This window comes from Lactuca virosa, chromosome 6, assembly GCF_052849685.1.
Source record: "Lactuca virosa cultivar CGN04683 chromosome 6, Lactuca_virosa_CGN04683_v6, whole genome shotgun sequence".
NCBI classification, from domain to species: domain Eukaryota; kingdom Viridiplantae; phylum Streptophyta; class Magnoliopsida; order Asterales; family Asteraceae; genus Lactuca; species Lactuca virosa.
The window spans coordinates 257,495,594-257,515,830 of record NC_136431.1 but is presented as its reverse complement, the minus strand read 5'-3'; positions in this window follow the sequence as shown (position 1 = coordinate 257,515,830).

Sequence of the window (20,237 nt, the reverse complement as noted above, 5' to 3'; positions counted from 1 at the left end):
TCTCTGGTAATGGGTAGCAATCCTTGGGACATGCTTTGTTGAGTTCTGAGTAATTAATACATATGCGCCAAGTACCATCGTGTTTCTTCACCATTACCGGGTTGGTGATCCATGTGGGGAAAATTGCTTCCCTAAGGATTCTGACGCTGGTCAATTTGGCCACTTCTGTGTTGATTGCCTTGTTTCGGTCTCCTCCTTGGACTTGCTTCTTCTGCTTTATTTCCTTAGCTCCTGGTTTTATCATTAGCTTGTGTTCTATGATTCCTTGGTCGACCCCCACCATGTTTGTGGGCATCCAGGCGAACACATGTTTATAGTTATGCAATAGCAGAACCAACACTTGCCTCGTTTTCGCAGGGAGGGCCGTTCCCACATTCACCCGCTGGCTTGGGTATTCCCTGTTAATTACCTCTACCCCATTTGACGAGTCTGGCCTTGGTCTCTTGGCTTCAGCTGAGATGTCTCTTGGTTGCATGATCTCGTAGCATTTGAGCTCCCTATGGGGAGTGGCTAGGATTGTCACTGGTCCCCGGCTTGTGCTGAATTTCACTATCCCATGGATTGTTGATGAGATTGCTCTGAACTTTAGTAGGGCCGTCCGTCCCAGTATGACATTGTGTTCTGACGGATGTCATATGACCACAAAATCCACCAGGGCAGTCCATCGCTTGGTTTTGTCTTGGCGGGTTAATGTAAACGGTAATTAAATCGTACCTAAGAGCCACATGTTATGTCCTGTGAATCCTATGAGTTGGCCTGCGGCTGGCCTCAGGCCTTCCTTCCACACGTTCGGTAGCAGCCGTAAACAATGTTCATAGATGATGTCTGCAGAACTTCCCGTGTCGACGTATACTCAATGAACGATGACATCTCGAATGGATCCTTGGACGACGAGGGGGTTGTCCCCGCTCCAGCCGGTTGGGCTTGGGTCGTTTATGGAGAACGTCAACCCCTGCATTGCTTCTCTGATGCTTCGTGTGTCCGTTGTGCGTTCTGCTCTCCCCCTTTTATGGTGGAATGCAACGATTTCCGTCCTACGATCTGCCCTTCCAGTGGCGTCTTTGTGGTTTTCTGCATCGAATTTGGCTCGTAGGCTATTGGCAATTTCTATCACGTTTCCCTTTAGTTTCTTTTCCTCAATTTCCCTTTTTAGGACTGAATAGTTGATCGTGTCATGTGTCCTGTTCTTATGGTATTCACAATACCGCGTCTTGGTGCCTTTTGCCGCCGGTTTCTCATCGACCGTGTAGACTTCTGCTTGTCTTCCCCGCCTCTCATCTTTAATGAAAGGTCTGAAATGCCCCTGCAACCGTCTATCTCGCCCTATGAACATGCTTCCCCCCCCCTCCCCCGAGGATCGTGATGGGGAGTAGGGTGGTGGCTTCGTTTTGCAGCGGAGGATGTCATGGCATTGAGATACGCCTGCTTCGACGCTTCGCCTTCTTCTTGGCGTAGGAATCGTTCCACTCGCTCCTTTAGTTCCGCCCTTTTTTGGGGTTGCTTGCCCATGAGTTTCTGGGACAGCGACCCTGGTAACAATCCCCAGGTAAATGCTCCCGCGATCAGACATTCATTTTTCCCTGGGACGTCTAGCGTTGCTTTCTTGAACCTGGCGAAATAGTCCTTGACTGTCTCCCCCTCTCGTTTTTTGCACCCAATGATCGAGTGACAATCACCCTTGTACTTGCGGAGTTGCATGAAGTTAGTTAGAAAAAGGTACTTCAACTGGCTAAAGTTGATGATGCTGCCTGGGGGCAGTGTCTTAAACCATGTCCCTACGTTGCCGTCTAAGGTAGTGGGGAAGTATGTGCACCAGAACCGTTCGTCTAGCTTAAGGGACGTCATGGTCCATTCATATGTATCGATGTGAGTATCTGGGTCGATAGTGCCATCGTATGTTTTAAGGTGGGGCAGTTTGGCGGTGTTAGGAATTTCGTATACCAGGAGTTCTTTGACGAACGGCGATGTGACACTTCGTGATAAGCAATCTTGGTTTGGGATCCGCTGAGTGAGGTGATACCATGGTTGTTGCATTGCCAAAAATGGTTATACTAACATGTTGTTATTGACGGCTGAGATGGAGTAGGGAAAGTGTGGGACATGGGTATTTGATGTTGGGTCATGTTGTTGGGCCATAGGTATTTGTTGTTGGGCTATGGGTATTTGTTGTTGGGCTATGGGGATTTGATGTTGGGCCACGGGTATTTGTTGTTGGGCCACAGGTATTTGCTGTTGGGCCATGGGTATTTGCTGGTAAAGCGCGAGTGGTGATGCTAACGCAGTGCCCGCCATCAATGACGGGTGGTTCTGCGGTTGTGGTGTAACGCTTGGGCCAATTATAGTGTTGTTCGCATGTAAGCTGTTCACGAAAGGCGTTATGGGTGTTGTTTGGGGGTTTCTAGGACCGGTGGTGTTGACGAAGAATGGCGGCAAAAGGGGTACAATGTATTGGTTAGGTACACCACTATTTGGGAATGGTGGGGGTGTTGCGTGGGTCAGGGTGGATGGCGATGTTTAACTCTGGGTTAAGACCGATTGCATGATTGCTGCAACGGAGGGTGGCGGGTCATCTGGTGACGGTGTCGTCATGAGATACGGTGGTGGACCACCGGATGACGGTGCTGCAACAAGAGGTGGTGGTAGGCCACCAGATGATGGTGCTGGTTCAAGAGACAGTGGCAGGCCACCGGATGATTGCGCTACTTCAAGAAATGGTGACGGGCCACCAGAGGATGGCGCTGCTTCAAGAGATGGTGACGGGCCGCCGGAGGATGGCGCTGTTGGAGTGTTGGTTGCTTCCAACCACGCCATCGGGTGTATCGGGCTATTCGGTGGTTCTGATGGCTCACCCGTCGTCTTTTTCGTCATGCGTGGTTAGGTTGAAGGAGAAAGAGCAAAAGGGTTTCCGTATCTATTGTCACACAAACGGATGACGACAAATGATGCGACCTGCCTCCGAACCACCTTCGTTGCGGGGAGATAATCGATGGAATAGAACCTGAGAGGTCACATAGAAGGAAGAAACGTCAGCCGCCTTCCGGGGGAGGTCCCGGAAAGACACTTCGATGGTCAAGTTAGTGGGAGGAGTATGGAAGTATGAGGGTGAATGATCGGGGGAGAATAGATTACCTCTCAAGGCAGAGTGATTGGCCTTTTATATTGAGGATCTTCCTCGATCCGTACGAAGGACTGCGACCCCGACAGGATCCATCGTCCTTATTGGAGGACCATGCTCCATGTTCGTGTCCGGTCCAATGATTGGTCCAGGCGATAATGCTTTGGGCATGTTCTTTGTCGCCTGGAGTCATTATCTTTGGACTGTAGCTGAGGACAACCCTTGGCGTGGGCGGACTTCCGACTCGGTCGCCTCTTGTGGGTCTCGGGCGGTCAGGGCGGCCGAGTCGCCAGCCCAGGCTTCGTTAGGAACTCCTCGTCGGGAGTTCTCCTGTCTCTGGACCGCTCTGAGGGGCACGTCGTCAAGTCCCCCAGTCCAGTAGTCGTAGCATATGCTAGATAGCTACAACGTTATGGACTTAACTGCTCTCGTCGGGGGTTCTCTTGTCTCTGGCCCGCTCTGTGGGGAGCGTCATCACTAACGATTTTAAAAAGAAATTTTTGGTCTATATTTTTGGGATGTTCCAAGTTGGTATCAGAGCCTTGGTTTGAAGGATTCTAGCACACTCTCGGGTGTGTCTGAACTCAAACTAAGGACATGGTTTGAAAATTTTCAAAAGAAAATCATTTTTATAAAAGAATTTTTAAAAGAGAAAAGAACTTTGAAAATAGAAAAAGGGTGTGGTGCATGCAATCAGCCGAGCTCAAGTAAGTACTCCCAAATTACCCATACAAGTTTATGTTATGATATGTTTATGAGAACTGCATGCTAGATTAGGACTAAGGATCTAGGAAGGATGCCTTATGTGCATATTATATGTGTAGCAACTTTATGAGAATTGCATGCTAGATTAGGGCTAAGGATCTAGGAAGGACGCCTTATGTGCCTGTTATGTGTATCTGAGCTTTATGAATCGCATGCTAGTACGGATTGGTCAGTGATGGCATAAATGTGATATGTTTGATTATGTGTACTCGATGCTCGAATGCTGCTTGCTTTATGCTTTTAGGATTTCTAGCTATCTTTTCTAACTAGCAAACAAATATGTTAAGTTACATATTGCGAGGACTAAATAATTTTAGAAGGTTAGGTTTAGCCTTATTTCGCAGCTATTAGGAGTCTAACCGTTCTAGGTAGAACCTCTCATTTGAAGAATTATCTAGTCTTAGTGATATGTAATAGTATTTGCGAGCTAGTTAGAGGGAGATAGCAGGGACTTCTTATGCAGCCGATAGCAGAGAGTGGGTTGGTGATTACCCTAGGGCAAGCCTAGGATGAAGTTAGCATGAGATCAGTAGTAGTAGAAGGGACTTGGTGGAATCAAGGCAGTTCTTGAGGAAAGTACGGATAGATGTGGAATGTAGTATGGGCCCGTACTACTGAAAGCAGAGGATCCGTACTCGAATCAAGGAATGCTGAGATGAACCCAGGAAACTTGTAGTATGTTAGATCCCTCGAGATATGATGAGTATACTAATGTTTGATATGGTGTATTTTCAGTATGGTGACGCTACGCACTAGGCCGATTGGCACTTCAGGCACTGGTGAGGGATCAGACTCGGGCTTTGGGACCGAGCAGATGGATGAGCAAATGAGGGAGTTTATTTTGGCAGAGATCACGTGTATCATTTTAGATCAGACTCCTGTGATCTTTGGTTCGATCAAGGAGGGTATTTTGGAGCTTCTGGATGAGAAGCTGAGCGCGTTCCGTACGGAGATGGCATCCATGATGGGGTCGTGTACACTGACCTTCCAGGAGTCCAGGGCTTGTGGAGCTCCCGACTATCATGGGGCTCGGGACCCCATTGCTAGCACCAAATGGTTGGCGGATGTCACCAACACATTCCGCACCAGCAGATGTCCCGAGGGGGACAAGGTTAGACTTGCGTTCTGTCTTCTGAATGACAGGGCACGTGACTAGTGGGAGGAGGTTGGGAGAGCCATTAGGTATGATACAGTGCTAGATTCTATGACCTGGAGTGATTTCTCAGCCAGGTTCAGGGCCGAGTTTGCACCTGTGATTGAGGTGCAACAACTAGCGAGGGAGTTCCAAGATCTGGAGCAGACGACTGAGACTGTGGCGGAGATCACCGCCAAGTTTAGGGAGAGGGCCCTTCTTGTTCCGTAGTACGTGGCGGACAAGGAGATGAAGAAGGCTCGATATCATGAGATGCTGAGGAGCGATATACAGCAGTTTGTGAGCCGTTCCAGCTGCAAGACACTGGAAGATATGATTGCGAGAGCTCGGGAAAGGGAGCTAGATTTGGAGATGGAGAGGAAGTGGAAACCCGAGGGGGTGCAGGCAGCGAGTGCGGGAAAGAAGCCCAAGGTATTAGATCACAGAAAGAGGAGCCATCAGGGTCGCAGCCAATGTGGCAAGTGTGGCAAGATGCACGAGGGGGCGTGCATGGCGGGGAGTTCGGGTTGCTACAAGTGCGGCCGAACTGGTCACATGAGTAGGTATTGTACAGCTACCACCACCACCACAGCAGTTTCAGATCTGATTTGCTTCCAGTGCAATCAGAGGGTGCAAAAGAAGGCCCTCCGAGTCTGGCAGCGACAGGACAGGTGGCGGCACCCGCTCCTTCCACATTGAGGATTACAGATGGCCGTCAGGTCCGGGCTGAGTCGCCTACGGCGCGGAGCAAAGCTTTTCATCTTACTGTGGAAGAGGCACGAGCAGCTCCTGACATGGTGACGAGTATGTATCTTCTCCTTATCTCTTTATGTTTATTGGTTATTTCTTATCTTTATGTGCTTTATTATAGGATCGTTCTTAGTGAACGGTATATTAGCTCCGGTGTTGTTTGATTCGGGGGCTACCCGATCTTTTGTGTCGCTCACACTTAGCAAGCGATTAGTTGGAGCTCCAGGGGAGCTAGAGTGTCCTTTGGACGTTGAGATAGCAGATGATAGGACGTTACGGGTCGCAAGGGTTTACCGCGGATGTACGATGCAGTTGTTTGATGAGCAGTTTTCAATGGATCTGGTTCCTATTCCCTTAAGAGGGAATAATGTTATATTTGGTATGGACTAGTTGAGCCCCAATGGGGCAGTGATCGACTGCGAGCAGCAGCTAGTGAGGGTTCAGACTCCTAGTAGGGGAGGGTTAGTGATTCAGGGCGAGAGGTCGCAGCATGGGTTGATTCTATGTTCAACAGAGAGAGCTAGGCGCTACCTTCAGCAGGGGTGCGCATGTTATATCGCCTATGTTATGGATACCCGAGATAAGGGTAAGGTGAAAGTGGATGATGTACCGGTAGTACGAGAGTACCCGGACGTATTCCCAGAGGATCTGCTTGGGGTACCTCCGAAGAGGCAGTTCGAGTTCAGGATTGACCTAGTCCCTGGTACGGCTCTGATAGCCAAGGCACCGTATTGGTTGGCTCCTCCCGAGATGCAGGAGTTGTCTACGCAGCTGCAGGAGCTGCTAGACAAGGGATTCATCAGACCAAGCAGTTCGCCATGGGGAACCCCGATCCTATTTGTGAAGAAGAAGGACGGGTCACATTGCATGTGTATAGACTACCGGGAGCTGAACAAGGTAACGGTGAAGAACCGTTACCCACTCTCGAGGATAGATGATTTTTTTGACCAGCTTCAGGGAGCATCTTGGTTCTCCAAGATTGATCTACGGTCAGGTTATCACCAGATGCGAGTCAGGGACGACGATGTCCAGAAGACGGCTTTTAGGACTCGCTATGGTCATTATGAGTTTGTGGTGATGTCGTTTGGGCTCACCAATGCTCCAACCGCGTTCATGGATCTCATGAACCGAGTGTGCAGACCGATGTTGGATCGGTATGTGATAGTTTTCATCGATGATATCTTGGTCTATTCCAAGACGCAGGAGCAGCATGAGGAGCACCTGAGGGAGGTGCTGGAGACACTGAGGAGGGAGAGACGTTTTGCGAAGTTCTCCAAGTGTGAGTTCTGGTTGCGCGAGGTGCAGTTTCTGGGGCATCTCGTCAACCAGAAGGGTATTCTGGTTGATTCGGCCAAGATAGAGGCCGTGAAGCAGTGGGAGGTTCCGAGGTCTCCAACTGAGATTCAGAGTTTTCTTGGTCTAGCGGATTATTATAGGAGATTCATCCAGGATTTCTCCAAGATTGTTGTTCCTTTTACCCGACTGACCAAGAAGTCGGTGACATTCCGCTGGGGGCCTGAGCAGCAGGCGGTCTTCGAGACTCTCAGACAGCGGTTGTGCGAGGCACCGATTTTGACCCTGCCCGAGGGAGTAGATGATTTCATGGTGTATTGCGACGCATCATGTACGGGCGTGGGTGCAGTTCTTATGCAGAGGGGTCATGTGATAGCTTACGCGTCGAGGCAGCTGAAGCCTCATGAGGCTAACTATCCGACGCATGATTTAGAGTTGGGGTAGTGGTGTTCGCCCAAAAGATTTGGCAGCATTACCTCTACGGGGTCCGTTGTACCATTTACACGGACCAAAAGAGTTTGAGGTACCTCATGGATTAGCCGAATCTAAACATGAGGCAGCGTCGGTGGTTAGATGTGGTAAAGGATTATGACTGTTAGATCCTTTACCACCCAGGCAAGGCCAATGTGGTGGCTGAAGCCCTGAGCCGCAAGGCGGTAGCGGCTCCGATTAGAGACATATGTTTGAGGATGACAATGATCACTCTACTATTGGAGCAGATTAGAGAGACGCAGGTTGAGGGCCTGAAGGAAGAGCGCTAGAAGTATGAGAGGATTGTAAGTCGAGTGGCCTCATTTGATTATGATAGCCGAGGGTTGCTGACCCTGCATGGGAGGATGACAATGATCACTCTACTATTGCTGACCCATAAGTCGAGGTTCTCCATCCATCCTGGGGCGACGAAGATGTATCAGGATCTTCGCCCTGATTATTAGTGGCCCTGCATGAAGCAGGACGTAGCGTTGTATGTGGAGAATATGCGCGGGTTTCAAGTGAGCTACTCGACGTGTCAAAGTCCTGACTCGACGAGTAGGAGAGTCTGGATGAAACCCTAATCTTTAGGGCTTGCACCCTATTTAAGCATCATATCTGGCCTCCACCCCAGCCTCCATCACCTCCAAACCCTAATCAACCTTGAGTGATCTAGAGCTATTTCTTGCCATTTTTGTGATTTAAAGCTAGAAGAAGGAAGCAAGGACTTGGAGTTGCAGATGGAAGGCTGAAGATCCAGAGCTAGGGACTCATTTCTGTCTTGATAAAGGTATAAAGCTTATACATTGGCTTCCATTCACTTAGATCTTCATTTGAGCTTGTATATTGTCAATTTTGGGACATTTCCAAGGTCATTGCGAGATTTGAACCTTTGATGATGTAAGGACTTCAAATCTCGGCACTCTTGAGTTGTAGAAGCCCAAACTTGCCACCTTTATTCAGCCATGGCCCTATTCCATGACTTAGACCTTCATTTTAGCTTGTAATGGGTGTTTTAGCTTCATAACACCATGCATGCACGTAAAGTTAGCAACTTTACATGTAATACTAGTCTAAGGAGTCCAGATCTATGAGTTGGAAGCATTGGAATTGATTAGAATCGATTGTATGGATTTGTCATGTGGAGGACTCGACGAGTTGTTCTTGGACTCGGTGAGTCGGGTCGTGAACCCTAACCCTTTTCTGGTTTTGAGTGAAACCATTGAGTCTAGGATATGACTCAGTGAGTTGGACAAGATTAGGACTCGGAAGCTGAAGAACTCGACGAGTCCAAGGAGGGACTCGACGAGTTAAAGTCGATATGTCCCGATTATATGACAGGAAGAACTCGACGAGTCTGGTACTACATGAACTCGCCGAGTTGGGAGATGACTCGATGAGTTGGGGTACTGGGATTTGACCTTGACTTTGACTTTGACCATGATGTTGACTTTGACCAGGGGTAAAATGGTCATTTTACCCTAAGAAGGATTATTAGATTTTGACTAAGTATTATTGTGATATTGATCGTCGGGGAGTCGTTGGAGCAGCTATCAGATATTCCTCACCGCGAGTTTTTGCAGACAGCTTTGCGAGGTGAGTTTTCTCCAGTAGGAACGGGTCTAAGGCCACAATGCCGACCCGCTTAGATGTTAGTAGTTCTGGGCTACGGTCCGATGTCAGGCGTGGCCCGATGTAGGTTATATGCTTTCCGGATTACGATCCGATGTCGGGGCTGTCCCGAGGAATGTTTATGTATACTTGATGTCTTTGTGATTCTTGCATGTTAAGTGTTTTGGGCTTCGGTCCGATGCCAGGGCAAGGCCGATGTATTTCAGCCTATATGTTATATGTTATGTGTTCCGGAATCTGTTCCGAGCAAGCCCGACGAATGTTTATATGCTCATTTTATATGTTATGATATGTTGTATGTATGTCGGGGCAAGCCCGATGTCGGACGGGGTCCGATGCCCGATGCGGTCGAATGCCAGGCGGGGCCCGATGTCGGGTTCATCCCGATGTAGTTGAGTGGTGTCCCAAGGTTATGCTATATGCTATGTGTATTGTATGTGGTAGTTTGGGGAGACTCACTAAGCTTCGTGCTTACAGTTTTCAGTTTTGGTTTCAAGTACTTCCACTAGCAAGGGGAAGAGCTCGGGATGATCGCATGGCACACACCACAGTTTCAGCCTGGGATTGTTTAGACTCTGATATTTTCTCATATGATTTGATATAGTTTTTGACATGATGTTTGAGATACATGATTCTTGATTTTTCTTTATGATGATGGATGATTTAGGGTTTTACTAACGATTTTAAAAAGAAATTTTTGGTCTGTATTTTTGGGATGTTTCAATTCTCCCCCACTTAAACTGGATTTTGTCCTCAAAATCTGACTCGGTTAGAATTTTAATTGCACTAACACAATCCATATGTTCCCGCCAACTACTTCATATAATTAACGCATACCTAATGAAATCGGGAGACCATCCAGAACCTGATTAATGCCAACAAACAACCCAATCGCTTGAAATACTTAATTGCATCAACTACCTCTCTCTCCACACTCTAACACCCAACTCATAGCGAAAACCACTTAAATGATAATTCCTAATACCGGATCTACTATCCATCCCAACCAATGTACTACACAAAACCCAAAAGCCCAACAATCTAAGCTCTAAAGACATACAATGGCTGATGTGTAACATCCCAAAATTTAAGACCAAAAATTTCATTGTTAATTTAATAATTATAAAACCATTTGTCTGAAACATCCATAGTATCGACTCAGATCAAAACCAATGTATCAATAATCAAAATGTGTCATGATAAAATAATATCATAGTATAACTCCCAAAGATCTCATATGCGGAAATCATGGTGTGATGTGATGCGATCATGCCGGCTCCTTTCCTTTTGAAGAAGAGGTACCTGAAACCAAAACTGAAAACTGTAAACACAAAGCTTAGTGAGTTCCCCCATCATACCACATACCATACTATACACATACTTCCAGGCATATATGGGTGCCCGGCCTACCCTGCTGAGCATATCTGGGTGCTCAACCTACACATGTCAGGCATACCGGGGTGCCCGACCTACCCCTGTCAGGCATATCTGGGTGCCCGACCTACCCTGTCAAGCATATCTGCGTGCTCGACCTAACCTGCCAGGCATATATGGGTGCCCGACCTACCCTCCGGTCTATTTCAACCGGTTACGGGGACTATTTCACCCCTACCACTACCACATAATAACATAGAATAACATACTATCAGGCATATCTGGGTGCCCGACCTACCCTCCTGTCTAGCTCAACCGGCTACGGGGTCTAACCTACCCCTCCTACCACTATCACATAATATCATAGCATAAACATACTGTCAGGAATATCTAGGTGCCCGACCTACCCTTCGGTTTATCTCAACCGGCTACGGGGTCTAACCACCCCTCCTACCACTATCGCATATAACATGGCATATAACACATAAATCACATCAGATAGTGTCAAACTAGACAATTATCACAAAGACAATCATCTCTACTCTATACTCCTACTAGTGGGCCGGCATTGGTGCCTTAGACACACTCCTGTAGGAAGGTAACTCACCTCGAATGCTGAAGCTCGCTGCCCGAACTCCCTAGCTGCTACCCTAACGGCACCCCAAACTAACAATTTCCAACACAATATCCAATTAGCAACTAAGTTCTAAACCATGAACCATAATCCAATCTTAGGATAAAATGACCATTTTACCCCTGGCCTAACAAGACCCATAACTAAGGCCCAAGTCCAAAACCAATATGGTCCAAAACCATAAGATCCATAAAAGCCCAATATATTGCCCAATTTCCAATTGGGCCCCATCCCTTCGCATGGGCCTCAACCTAGGGCCCAGTAATGCTTCTCTAGTCCAAAAGGTCCAAGTCAAAGTCAACGCTCCGAGTTGACTCAACTCGTAAAATTTGCTCTTCAACTCGCCGAGTTCTCATGAATCTCAAAATCGTGAATTTTCGCATCAACTCGTCGAGTACTCCCTTAACTCATCGAGTTTTTTCCTTTTTTTAGAGTCGGTACATTTCAAGAACAACTCGTCGAGTCCTTTCTTGAACTCGTCGGGTTCTTTAGTCTTCAAAACTCGGAAACCTTAACCAACTCACTGAGTCATCTTCTAGACACACCGAGTTAATTTGCTCAGTAATCTGAAAAGGTTGGGGACCACGATCCAACTCGCCGGGTTGGATGAACAACTCGTCGAGTTTCCTTTGTCTAAACCCATTCAGTAGCTTCCAATCGAGTTCAATGCTTCCAATCCATAGATCTGGTTCCCTAGGACTGAGTTACCACGTAAAGTTGCTGACTTTACGTCCATGCATGGTGTCATGAAGCTAAAAACACCAAAACTAAGCTTCATAAGAGGTCTAGGGCATGGAGAAGGGTCAAGGCTTGATAAAGCTGTCAACTTTAAGTCTCATAAGTCCATGAGTGTCTAGATCTGAAGTCATAACTTCATGATATGCTCAAATCCTGAAAATGACTTCAATATGGCCAAGAATGACAAAATACTACCCTACATGAACATCTAAGTAATAGAAATCCAAGCTATCAACTTTATACCTCAAATGAATCAGAAATGAAGCTCAACTTCTGGATCTACTCTCCTCCTACACCTCGTTGCTCCTTCTTCAAGTATCTCCTTCTTCAAAATCACAAAGAATGCACAAAAATGGCTCAAAATCTCAAAAGTGGATTAAGGTTTCATGGCTAGGGTTTGGGACGATGGAGGCTGTAAATGAGGCCAGCCTATGGATGTTAAAGTGTTTAAATAGATGCAAAATCCTTAAAATTAGGGTTTCATCTTCTAGCGCCAACTCATCGAGTTGGACCTCCCCAACTCGTCGAGCTGACCTTCCAAAACGCGCATGTCCCATATTTTCTACTCGTCGAGTTTTAGCCTTAAACTTGGCAAGTTGACCTTCAGAATTGATGTTTTATTTCCATAATTACCCCTCTAATTTCTGGGTGTTACATGATGATCATCCACTCGTCATATTTACCCCAAGTCCCTGACCAGGAACACCACTAAATTGTGCATAACAACACTCAAAACATTTCGATCAAGGATTTCAACCCATCCCAAATTCAGAAATCGCCTAAAAGTTCTCAAATACACACTTGACTTCCTGAAAAGTCGTGACTAACTAACTGTTACCACGAGTGTAACCATGGTCAATACAAAATCTTGTGTGACACTCAAGATCCCACAACAACGTAGGTGCACAACCATCTGCCAAAACATCCAAGAGGCTTATAACCACCCGCATCACTGGTAACTTAACTTACATGAAACCTTATCATAAAGCGAACACAAATCCACAAGGAAGAAAACAAATTTTGAACTACTAATACACAATCATGACCTTTCTAGCAAGTCAACATCCTACAACTACTCAGCTCAACCTGCCGGTCACTGAGCCACCAGTGAGAACACAATACTACACAAACACTCGTCTATGCCACACGACTAACAAACCAACACACGGGTCTCCACTACACAACTGTCGGCCCCACTCACATAAGTAAAATCCACGATGGCTCACAACATGTCGTGACGCCATCAAACAATTAGGATGAGAAGCTCATGGTTCCTAATCGCTCTTGCCATCAACCAACCACATACATGAAAAATCTCAACCAGCACCTAGTGGGCCTACAAGAACACTGTCATCATCCTAATTACCTGCAGGCACCCAGTCAGTAATCCACTCAACACTTCCCAAAACCAAAGAGCCATACCATTCTACAACACACATCTCTTCCACAATCCAAATTGCCACCGACGCATCATCAGACGAAACATTACTGCATACAACCAGAAACAAGATAGACAGTTGGACGCTTGATCCAACTTGAAAACACAACATTGCATACTCCCCCGGAGAAATCACAACGCTCCTCATGCCGACTGTGTTTGTTCCATAACATAACGTTACCCAAAGATTGAAGTACCAACGAATCGAACAAAACGATGAACCTCAACCACTAATATACACATTCTTCTATCAACCAAAACAAGATCCCACACCTTACGCGATGCCGACGGGATTTTCGAGAACGTTTTTGGAATCCGAGTATAGTCTATTATTTAATTTCATACTCGAAATATTTTTAACGAAAATATTTACAAAAGTCGCAAAAACGGACACCGCGAGCCGTTTAGACGCAAAACTTTAAATGCGATTTCTCGGAGTTCCGTAACTCCAAAAAATAATTTGTTTGATGTTCCACAATCCTTGAATTTAACTCTATCTAACAGTACATTCGAAAAAATTTCTCGACGTTCGGATCCCGATGCACCCATTTAGGTGTGTTTTTGAACACTTAAGGAGGGTGTAACCTCATGTGGGGCCCACATCTCCTTGCTAGAGAAAAGAAATCAGCTCCCTTGCTTGACAACTCCCTTCCTATGTACTCTCTCTCCCTTACCTCTATCCTCTTGCTTACACTCCATCTAAAAGGGTACAAGCATGGTTATTGATGTGATTTGAGAGTATAGCTTGAAACTAGGGTGTGTGTGGGTGTTTGCACTATAAATAGAGTGCATTAGGAGCTCTTAACACACCACAACCATCAGTTCTCTTCTCTATCTCTAAAACTGTCTCCAATCTTTCTCTCGGTATAACCACACAACTCCACCAACATGCCACCATTCCACCACCCAAAAGACACCCTACACCACCCTCATAACCCCTCCCTTCAACACCAACACCTCCTTAGCCCTTCCCCTCGTCAGTTTCAGCTCGAAAACAGAAGGAGAACCGAAGACAGCAAGCCCTCGGAACTCCCCCTACCACCTCATCACCACCCGCTGCCACCACCAAAATTACCCCTCCATCACCCCTATTGTTGGTGGTAAATGCTTTGTGACGTCCCCCACCTCCATCTACCATCGTCTTCACCAGAAAACCAAGAAAAACCAGCAGCAGGAGGCTGCCGGACTTCCTCCATCTTCACAGCACCACCGTCGCTGCCACCTTGTGCTACCGCCATCCTCCACCCACTGTTGAGGTAAGCCTTATCCAAACACCCATTTACTCGTTGGTACAACCCTTCGTCGATTGTAACAGCCGAATCACAATACCTTTTTTTTGTTTTCCTTCTTCGTTCGTGCATGGTGACGAACACATGAGGTATAACCTCCTGTGTAATTTAAAGGGGAAATGACACAACAGTCCAACGAACTTTCTATGGTTGGTTCAATTAGTCCCTAAAGTATTTTTGTTGCTTTATGAGGGAATGAATTCGTTTTTTCCAGGTCGATTACGTCCTTTTGGACAAAATGAAGGGGTCATTCGGTTACCCCTTTGACTTGTTGACCAAATACCTGGTACTATTCATCTTCTCCTATTTTGCTTTCTTCACCTTTTTCCCATGTCTGCTCTCCACTTTATCTTCATCGATAAGTTTTCACTCTCCAATAGCTTTCTCTCTTCCATCACTATACACACAGTCTTTTAAAACAAACCAAATTCTCATTTCACACACAATTAAAGAAACACTATAATTTGACTATTTAGCTTTATCATCATCGGGAAATGAAGAAGATGTTAACCTGGCAACAAGTCTACACCATGAAGATAAAAACCATTATGTATAAAGATAAAGAAAGAAACATCTTCATCATCTGGACAGATGGAATGCATTGTTTGACTTTAAAAGTCAAAATCTAACGAAAACGATTCCAGTTTGCAAATCAATTGCAGACCAGAACCAATACGATCAATTTCGATTCCGAGATTGGAAGCAACAGTCCTAATTGCGAAATAAAAGACGAAACGCATTGATTGTGAGATTGACACATGCGAGTTCGTAAACTGAAATTACGATCACAATGTGTTGGTTGTAGTAACTCTGAATCCGAATCAAAATTACTTCCGATTCCGAAACCGATTCCTTAACTCCAATTCCGGTGAATCATTTCCGAACAACCTTATTCCGATTGCGAATTCAGAATTTGAGCCTTCCGATTTAGACTGAAATTCCATTTTACAAGCTTTACGATTTGGTCGATGGTGTTCAGGTGTCAACGCTTGTGGCAGAGAAGATGATGTTGAATCTGATCGAGTTACCGGATCCTTTCAATATCCTCCTTCTATGAAACATGAAATTTTAGGCGTGAAATCATATACAAAGGTTTGAAGTGCAACCATTGCTGTCTAATGGAAATCGATATTGAGAAAGTCAAAATGTGATTTTGACTTTTAAATGGAAAAGAGTTGATGGTGCTACTGAAACCTGCTATAATAGGTTAGAGGGACTAAAAAAACAGGTTGCTTCTAACCTTATGCCCCTGTAAAGACACAGAATTAGTTTAGGGACTTAAAAGGTCAACCCTAGAAAGTTCGTTGGACTGTTGTGTCATTTCCCCTAATTTAAAACACTACTGCTCAAACTTCATTTACCATTAAACAGATTTTACCCAACCTTTAAAACGATAACAAGTTCAATCCAAATGACATAAAACCTTATATAAATTAATTAGATTTCCCCCTCATTTCAGAATCCTTTGCAAAATTAGTCCAAAACTATCAAACTTCAATTAAATTTGTCAAAACTCACCCTCATATGTAGAAACTCTTTCAAATAAATCCAAAATTTTAATATAAAAATTTAATAAATTTATTTTTATAATATTGATTAATTTTGTGTTAAATAAACTTTAGATTAAATAAATTTATTTTTGTAATTATTAAATAAAATTTTGGTTTAAGTTAAAATTTTTGGAAAATATTAAATAAAATTTATTTAAATAAATGATTTAAATAAATTTTGGATTAATAAAACTTTAGAATTTATTAATTAAATCTTATACTTAGTCAAAATACCAAATACCCTTCACATATTAATTTATGTTAATATTTCTTTAGGAAACGAAATTTATCTCGGAGTATCGTGTTCACCGCAATACGTCTCGATTCTCGCATCCATTCTCGAAACCAATCGACAAACACGCTTTGAGGAGAGTGTTACGACCCCATCTTTTGTATTTAATTACTTTGGGGGAGAATACATGTACTAAGTATTATAAATTATACAAAAGTATTATTAGAATACCTTTCACTACAAGTAAAACGCGATTTTGCTAGAGAATGTCGCTATGGAACGTATTTTCGTTGTTAATCTGCAATGGATCGTGCTATGGAATGTCGTTCTATAGCAATGTTGCTACCACATTGTCTACGGATTTTATTTCTGGTAGCGAGAATAGGACTTGCTAGGGAAAATACTACCGACTCCATATCCGTTGGTATTATGCTACCGATAGTTCTATGGAACAAAAATTCGTAGCAATTTTCCAATGACATTTGTTACGAAATAACTTTTTGTTGTACTGCTGCTATGGAATTCATTATCGTAGTTACTATGCAACGGAGTTTGTGACGGAAACCAATTCCATAGTTGAATTGCTATGGAATTGATACTTCCATAGAAATTCAACTATGGAATGACGGAAACAAACTCTTTGGCACGGGTACTTCCATAGCAATTCAACTATGGAATGACGGAAAAAAACTCTTTGGCACAAATATCCTTTAACAGAATGACGGAAACAAACTCTTTGGCACTATCAACAACGGAGTTTGTGACGGAAACCTATTGCAAATGCACCTTTAACAGAATGACGTGGGTCTTCACATTGGAATGTGATGTTATTCGTTGTAAGTCTATGAACAACATCAAAAGCCCGCAACAACTCTTTGGCACTATGAGCAACACCCGTGTACTCCCCATCATCCGGAACTGCCCAGCCAAAATAGGCATCAAGTAATTGTAAACCTACACATTAAAATATTCATCAATTAATCCAATGTATCCTTTTCAATACAACAGTAAATAATATACAACACAACACAACTAAATACTAACCCCAAACTACAAACATGCCTTAATTAACTATATACATAATTTAATTTACATATATACCATATATACATACCTTCATCACATTGATGAGGTCCTCTTGAAATGTAGATCATTCCAAGCAAATAAATTTCCTCAAGATGATCTTCATTTGCTGCTTGTCTCAACAAAGACAATTCTAAATCAAAATTGCCATGATAAAAGCACTCATCCTGCTGACAGAATAACAATATCAATATATAACATCAATGACACAAAACATTAACAAATGGTATAAATTACATATAATTAATGAAAATACACATACAATTCCTTGTCTGAACATGGCTTCAATGTTATTATGCAATGCATATGTGCGTATAAATGAACCAGCATTCTGATTTTTGGGACCCATTCCTTCAATCATGTCAATGCATGCTGTTCTGAACACTTGAGGATCACCCCCCGCTTCATACATCTTTTTTGAACTTCAAAAATTTAAATACACAGTAAATAACAAATAAATAAAGTTGTATTTCATCAAATATACATTCATTAGTTGATGTTTATTGAGAATTACCAAAGTCTTGCAGAGACGATGTCTTTCGCAGATTCTGACCCTAATACTACAAATATCCGACTCAAAATATCTAATGGGAGATCATCTAACGAACGGCGACTTCTAGTATTCGACATTCTACTTACAAAATAGACATTGGAGTAGTTGATTTCAATTCCTTTTTAAAAAATAAGTGTAACTATGAAAAACAATGTAACAGGGTATGGAAAAAAACTTACTTTATGATGATCTGGTCGCGAGGAGTACAGGAGTGTCTATTATCGGAGAAAATCGATTTTAAGAACGATTACCCTTCGACGATTTGGGGGTTTTAGTGTTTGTATGGAGATTTATCGTCCGGAAAAGTTGAGACGTTCTGAATGGTTGAAGAACTGATAACACCGGTGTGACGTCAGAGGTATGATGGCGCCTTAATGCTTTAGAGTGCAAAAAGACCAAAGTTCCCTTGAAATCATTCCAAATATGTGAATACTAAGGATATTTGTGTCAAAACATATTATTCAAATATTATAACCTTTTATAGGTAACAGTGGAATTTTGATTGTTGAAATGGAAAAGACAAAAATAACATATATATATATATCATAATCTATAATGTAATACATTAGTATGTATATATATATATATATATATATATATATATATATATATATATATATATATATATAAAAGCACAAAAGAGTTAGCAATAGGAACTTTTTGGGCATTAAGATTTTTGCCACATTTTTTTGGTAACTTTGACACTTTTGGCCCTTGGAAACAATACTATTTCATTTTGGTAAAAAAAACACAAAAAAACATTAGATTTTTGCCATAATTTTTTAGCCACTTTGACAATTTTAGTCCTTATTGTAAAAAATTATACATTTGGCACAATATACACGAAAAACATTTAGGTTTTTTCCACAATTCTTTAGCCACTTTGATACTCTTGGGCTTTACAGTCAATAGGTTTACATTTCGACATAAAAAACATAAAAAAACATCCTGGGGTGAAGCCCGGGCTTTCTTCCTAGTTTACATTTATGTATTAATATTAAACAAAATTACATATTAACTTCATCTGAAAAAAAAACATTAAACCCAATAACATCTAGTCATTATCTTCTTCCTCCTCTTCTTTTTCATCCTCTTCTTCTTCATTGCTCGATGTACTATACTCATAACTACCCTCGCTGTCAGGAATACCATCATCGTCGTCCTCATGAATTTCACCTTCTTCATCAATATTATTTTCATTATCTGAACCGTTGCTTGACATTTCGTGATCATCAGAATTGTCTGTATCGGCTGCACTTTGTATAATGATTTCATTTGATTCAACTTCATCTTCTTTGAAAGCAACGTCTTTCTGAGGATGATTTTCATCGGTCCAACCACGAGGTTTAACTTTAAATACACCCCACAAGTCCGAGTTGTTTGTTTTCGAACTTGGGTAAGGAATGTAACACACTTGAGTGGCTTGCATGGCTAAAACAAATGGCTCGAACTTGTTGTATTTTCTTTTGACGTTTATCTCGACCAAGTTATATTGTTTGTGAACCTTAATTCCTATGTTAGGTGTTGGATCGTACCAATGACATTTAAACAAAACCGTGGTTTTAATTGGGTAACGAGGGTACTCGACTTCTAAAATTTCCTCTACCTTACCATAATAATCACCTCTGTGGCTACTAACACACAATCCGCTATTGGTTGTTGATTTGTTCAGACTATGAGCTTCTGTGTGAAACTTGTAACCATTGACAAACTATACACTATATAATTTCACTTTTTTTAATGGCATTTTGGAAAGTTCAGATATATACTTGTTGTTTATCGGGATCTTAAGTGCCTATAAGAAAAATGCTAAAACACTTAATTAGAGTTAATTATAACCATAACAAAAAATAATAATTTTTTAAAAATAGAAAAATAACACCCACATAGTTTTGAAACCATACTGCAAAGTTCTTCTCTACTTCAGCTACAAGGACTTGTTCATCCATATCCCCCATAAGTTCATTCAAATTTTCTTCAAATATTCTGTATCACCAGTTGAATAACATTTTGAAGTTACTATGAATGTAATAATTAAAATCATGCATGTTAATGTTATTAATTCATAGCAATTACACAACAAGTGATTATTATAATTAAAAGTGATGCATATGTTACGTACCTGATGTAATGCTTGATCTTATCTTTGTTAAGGACTATGTAAGTTTGGGCAGCATGCGTCCTCATC